Source organism: Peromyscus californicus, unplaced genomic scaffold (assembly GCF_007827085.1).
Source record: "Peromyscus californicus insignis strain IS unplaced genomic scaffold, ASM782708v3 Scaffold_11__1_contigs__length_118956290, whole genome shotgun sequence".
NCBI lineage: Eukaryota > Metazoa > Chordata > Mammalia > Rodentia > Cricetidae > Peromyscus > Peromyscus californicus.
In genome coordinates, this window is record NW_026294402.1 from 103,961,697 (window position 1) to 103,968,302 (window position 6,606).

Sequence of the window (6,606 nt, forward strand, 5' to 3'; positions counted from 1 at the left end):
TATGATTATATGCATATGTACATGTAGACACATGCACACACATACAATGGTCAGATGCATATATACACACATAGACACATGCACACACACACACACAATCGTCATATGCATACACACACAGATACACACTTTTTAGACTATGCTGTCCACTGATTCAGAATGAAACCAGTCTTGAGGGCTGCAGACGCCAGCACCGACTTTGTTATCAGAGTTGGAGGTTAGACCATGAAAGTGCCCTGAAAAGCTAAAGTGCTAAAAGACAGGGCTACAGGCCCTGAGAGAAGCCAAAGGCCTCCTTGTGCTACAGTGCTGATTTCGCCCCCTTCCTCCCTCCCTCTCTCCCTCCCTCCCTCCCTTCCTCCCTCTCTCTCTCTTTCTTTCTTTTTCTCTCTCCTTTATTTTGAGAAAGGATCTCACTATCTAGCCCTGGCTGACTAGCCTGGAACTTGATATGTAGACCAGGCTGGCCTCCGATTCATTAGACTCAGAGATCAGTCTGCCTCTGCCTCCCAAGTGCTGGGATGAAAGGCGCACACGACCACACCTGGCTTTGAATTTTGTGTTTGCTGAGTCAGAGGATGGCCCTGGCCGCCTTCTCTGAGTACCTAGCTTAAATGTTCAAACGAGAAGCTATTATCACTCCTTACAAAAAAAATGAGGCATTGCTACCCCAAACCCCTTAACAATGGACATTTTCCATCCATGTCAGAAGTTTTGTTTTTTTGGTTTTTTTTGTTTGCTTGTTTTTTTGAGACAGGGTTTCTCTGTGTAACAACCTTGGCTGTCCTGGAACTCACTCTGTAGACCAGGCTGGCCTCAAACTCACAGAGATCCGCCTGCCTCTGCCTCTGAGTGCTGGGATTAAGGGGATGGGCCAAAAAACCCTGTAACTGTATTCAGAGCTCATCTGGGTAAACTAAGTTCTTCATCTGAGAGTGATAATCCAGTCACATCTTTATATTTTATTATGTGTATTCACGTATGCAAACTAGAGTGCAGGTACCCACAAGGTCAGAGCTGTCATAGCTCCCCAGTGCTAGAGTGGCAAGCAGTTTTGAGCTGCCCCCAGTAGGTACTGGGAACAGAACCTGGGTCTTCTGTAAGAGCAGCATATGCTCTCAATTGCTTCAGCATCCCCCTGTCCCACCCAGTCACATATTTTATCCTATTAAGGGATATTCCCACCTTTGTCATCAAAAGTAATACAAGTTCCAGGGATTGGGATGTGGATGTATCTCTTCGTGGGCATCATCAGTCAATCGACTGCAGTTATTGAATAAAAACACATTTGCACGTTCACTTTGGTTGGGAATCCCATAATAACCACTTTAACAATATCAATGAGGGACTCCAAGCAAGAGTGCCCCCAGGTTCTTAACCAACTCCTGATGCAAACAGCTGTGACCTTGCTGGTGGCAGCAGGAAGATGTCTGCACTGTTGGTAATGGACTTGAGAGCGTTACCAAGTTGTTGCCTTACAATCTTCAACTTCCATGTAAGAAGTTTGGCTACTCTGAGGTTCCATAAAGAAAGAACAAATCAAGAGACACTCACAGAGAGACAGAGGAAGAAGGATGCCTGAGAAGCTCAGGTCCTGCAGCCCAGGCAGCAGACGTATGAATACAGAAGGCACTAAAGATGACTGCAGCCAGGCCGGGCGGTGGTGGCACACGCCTTTAATCCCAGCACTCGGGAGGCAGAGCCAGGCGGATCTCTGTGAGTTCGAGGCCAGCCTGGTCTACAGAGTGAGATCCAGGAAAGGCACAAAGCTACACAGAGAAACTCTGTCTCAAAAAAAAAAAAAAAAAAAAAAAGATGACTGCAGCCACATCAGACCCTGGCCTGGCTAGTTTTACGTCAACTCGACACAAGCTTGAGTCACCTGAGAGGAGGAAACTTCAGTTGAGAAAATGCCTCCAAATTATCAGGTTGTAGGCAAGCCTGTAGGGCATTTTCTTAATTAGTGATTGATGGGGGAGGGCCCAGCCCATTATGGGTGATGCCATCCCTGGGCTGGTGGTACTGGGTTCTATAACAAAGCAGGTTGAGCAAGCCATGATGAGCAAGCCAGTAAGCAGCACTCTTCATGACCTCTGCATCAGCTCCTGCCTCTAGGTTCTTGCTCTGTTTGAGTTCCTGTCCTGACTTCCTTCAATGATGGACTACAATCTGGAAGTGTAAGCCAAATAAACCCTTTCCGTCCCAACTTGCTTTTGGTCATGGTGTTTGATGGAAGTAATAGAAACGTTTAACTAAAACAGACCCTAAGCAAACACTCTCCTGCTCTGGCCTGTCAACTGCCAGACACAGGCAAAACGAGGCTGTAGCCTATGTTTTTGGAGTGGTGTGCCAATGGGAATGAAATATTTTGAAGTTCAAGTCGGCTAGATTTGGTGATGGACTAGGTATGTAGCAAGTGAGAAAAAGACAAGATGACTCTAAGATTTGGGTCTGAGCAGCAGGTACAATAACTCACATGGGCAACTGATTTTCAATAAAGGTGCCAAGTCATTCCATAAGGCAAATGGTAATCTTTTTAACAGTGATTCTGTTAAGACTAAGTGTGTATAAAGACTAAATATGTATGGTTAAAATTAGGACCCGAGTGGTGGTGGCGGCCCACACTTTAATCATAGCACTCAGGAACACTCATAGAGGCAGGCAGATCTCTGAGTTCGAGGCCAGCCTAGTCTACAGAGTTAGTTCCATAGTTCCAGGGCTATATAGAGAGACCCTTGTCTCAAAAAACCAACAAACAAAAGGAAAGAAAGTTCAGGCATGGTGATGCATACATATAATCCCAACACAGGGAAGACTGAGACAGCAGGATCAAGAGTTCCAGGCTAGCCTGGGCTACACAGAGACCCTCTTTTAAACAAAGTTTAAAAAGATTTATGTTTACATGTGTGTGGGTACCCACAGAGACCAGAAGAGGGAGCTAGATCCCCTGAAGCTGGAGTTACAGGAAGTTGTGAGCTGCCCCAAGAGGATGCTGGGTATGGAACCCTGGTCCCAGGCTGGCCTCGAACACATGACCCTCCCGCCTTCACCTCCTTCAGCAAATCCTACCGGTGTATGCCACCACAACCAGCAGAACCCTGGTCCTTTGCAAGAGCAGCAAGTGCTTTGAACCACTGAGCCATCTCTCTGACCCTTTATCCTCCCCCGTCACACACACACACTTTTCCTTTTTTCTGTTTTAAATCTGTGACTCATTGTGAATTTGCTTTTCTGTATGGACACCCAACAAATCTAGCACTGTATGTTCTTTATCACATTTCACTGAGCTCGTAGATGGGAAGTTAGTTGATGGTATACATGCTGATCTATTACAGGATTCGCTGTGATGTTCTAGTAATCCATTTCCATAATAAATGTATTTGTCGGGGCTGGAGAGATGGCTCAGAGGTTAAGAACACCAACTGCTCTTCCAGAAGTCCTGAGTTCAATCCCCAGCACCCATATGGTGGCTCACAACCATCTGTAATGAGATCTGACACCCTCTCCTGTATACATAATAAATAAATAAATCTTCAAAAAAAATAAATAAATAAATGTATTTGTCTCTTCATCAAGGTGGGACAAAGGTGATCTTTTTGTTTGTTTTTCGAGACAGGGTTTCTCTGTGTATCAGCCCTGGCTGTCCTGGAACTCACTCTGTAGACCAGGCTAGCCTCGAACTCACAGAGATCCGCCTGCCTTTACCTTCTGAGTGCTGGGATTAAAGGTGTGTGCCACCATGCCCGGCCCAACAAAGGTGATCTTAATGTCAAGCAAATCTGCAGTTTCAAAGTTTGACTTTTTCTAAATTTTATTTTTAATACTTATTTACTTTATGTGTATGTGTAATGCCTGAGTGCGTGTATGAGCACAGGTGTTAGATTTCCTAGAACTGGAGTTACGGATAGCTGGGAACCAAACCTGAGTCCTCTGCAAGAGCAGTACATGCTTTTAACTTTGAGCTATCTCTCCAGCCCCTTGAATGTGTGTGTGTGTGTGTGTGTGTGTGTGTGTGTGTGTGTGTGTGTGTGTGTGTATACACAAATGTGCCGGTGCCTGGGGAATACAGAAGAAGGCATCTAATTCTCTGGAGCTAGAGTAACCTGAGGCTGTGAACTGCCTGCTGTGGGTGCTGGGATATGAACTCCAGTCTTCTGGAAAACCAGCAGGAGCACCTAACTGCTAAGTGATCCCTCCAGCTACCAGCTATGTGCCTCTTAAAATCTTCTGGGTCACCTTGATGTTACTTCATTATGTGAACCTGAGCTGTCTCAGCCCATAAAGAGTTGTGTTTATAGGCCAGGCGGTGGTGGCGCACACCTTTAATCCCAGCACTCAGGAAGCAGAGGCAGGCGGATCTCTGTAAGTTGGAGGCCAGCCTGGGCAACAGAGTGAGTTCCAGGACAGCCAGAGCTGATACACAGAGAAACCCTGTCTCAAAAACAAAACAACAACAACAATAACAAAGAAGTGTGTTTATGGTGCTGGAGAGATTGCTCAGCGTTTAAGAGCACTTGCTGCTCTTCCAGAGGACTCAGGTTCAATTCCCAACACCCATATGGAGCTTATGACCATCTGTAACCCCACCTCCAAGGCCTTTTTCTGGTCTCTGAGGGCACTAGGCATGCATATGGCACACAGATACACATGCAGGCAAAACACCCACGCACATAAAATACAATAATAAACAAAAGAAGTGTGTTTATTGAAGTTCCTCTTCTTGGTTGGGTCTTGGAACCCAAGGTTTTCTTCTTTGGCCCTGGGAGCCTGGCACATATTGGGGCTTTTCACCCACAGCCTTGTTCCCTCTGCAATGCAGCACTGAATTAGATGAAAGCCTTCAAGGGAAGGGGACCTCCAATGGGATGTCCGGTTCCACCCTCCGTCTCCTTCCATGGAATACTGTCTCCCGGAGCCTCGCCTTCCACAGTCCACTCTTTCCACTTATTGGCTCTCTTCTCTACTTGCTCAGCAGCCGCATCTCCTTAGAATGGGAATTGAAGCCAGGCGGTGGTGGCGCACGCCTTTAATCCCAGCACTCGGGAGGCAGAGCCAGGCGGATCTCTGTGAGTTCGAGGCCAGCCTGGGCTGCCAAGTGAGTTCCAGGAAAGGCGCAAAGCTACACAGAGAAACCCTGTCTCGAAAAACCAAAAAAAAAAAAAAAAAAAAAAAGAATGGGAATTGAGCAGCCTTCGTATCAACAGCCAGATGCTTGCAGGCAGAAATCAGATAAAGAATTTTGGCTCAGCACTCCGGTTCCTTTCCTTCTTCTCATGCTCTGCCCACTCAGATCCCAGTTAGCTAGGCAGCTCTCTGAAGATATCATAAAGACTAATGTTTGAAAATCTGATTTCCTTTTCAATCCGTTTTCATGGGAGCATGCATTTTTCACAAATCACACCATTGTATCCAGCAAAGGAAGTCTGGAGCTCTGTTTTAAACCATGTCTGTATCCTGATTCCTCTCACGTTACCACCTGATAACAGTTAATGTGGATTAAAAAATAACCCCTTGTCTCCTCAACATCTGTATTTTGATTTTTAGGGTTTTTTTATTTTATTATTTTATGTGTATGGGTGTTTTGCCTGCATGTACATGTGCACACCACATGTGTGCCTGGTGCCCAAGGAGGCTAGACAAGGACATTGGATCCCCCGAAGCTGAAGTTACAGGTGGTTTTGAGCCACATGTGGGTGCAGGGATCTGAACCTGGGTCCTCTGCAAGAGCAAAAAGTGCTTGTAACCACTGGGCCATCTCTCCAGTCCCTGTATTTTGATTTTTTTATTAAAATTTTATTTATTTATTTGTGAGTGTGTGTCTGCATATGTTATGTGTGAGTAGGTATCCAAGGAAGACAGAAGAGGGCGTTAGATCACCTGGAGGCGGAGTCACAGGCTAGCCCTGTGTTTTGATGTTAAGAGGCAAATCAGCCATTAAGAGCACTTGTTCCTTCAGAAGACCCAAGCTGGATTCTCAGCACTCACATGGCTGCTCACAACTCCAGTTCCGGTCGATCGATGCCCTCCTCTGCTCTCCATAGGTAGCAGGCAAAGAGGTGGTACATAGACATGCATACAAAGAAACAGACATACAGGCAAGTGAAACACTCGTACACATAAAATACGAAAAAGGGGTTGGTTTTTTGGTTGTTCTTTTCTTTTTTTAGAGGCATCTCAAGGGCTTCAGAGATGGTTCTGTGGTTAGGAATATTCACCATTCTACCAAAGGACCAGAGTTCAATTCCTAGCACCTACATTAGGCAGCTCACAACTGCCTATAACTCCAGCTCCAAGGGATCCAGTACCCTCTTCTAGCCAACTTGGGCACCTGCACACAGAGACAAATACATAAAACATTTAAATAAAAGTAATAATAAAATAAAATTTTAAAAAAGAGAAAGCTCAAACTTTACATGTTTTAAAGCAGAATTCTCTCTGGCCCCACAGATCATTTTTCCATGTTCTTCCTCACAGTCAAATGCCACTCACATCTGTTCCTTGCCTCCGGTTAAAAATCTCATTTTCTTTGCTTGTGACCCTGACTCCCTTCGTCTTCCTTGAAATCCTTCACAGTTCAAACACCACTGCCCTTCTTACAATATCCCC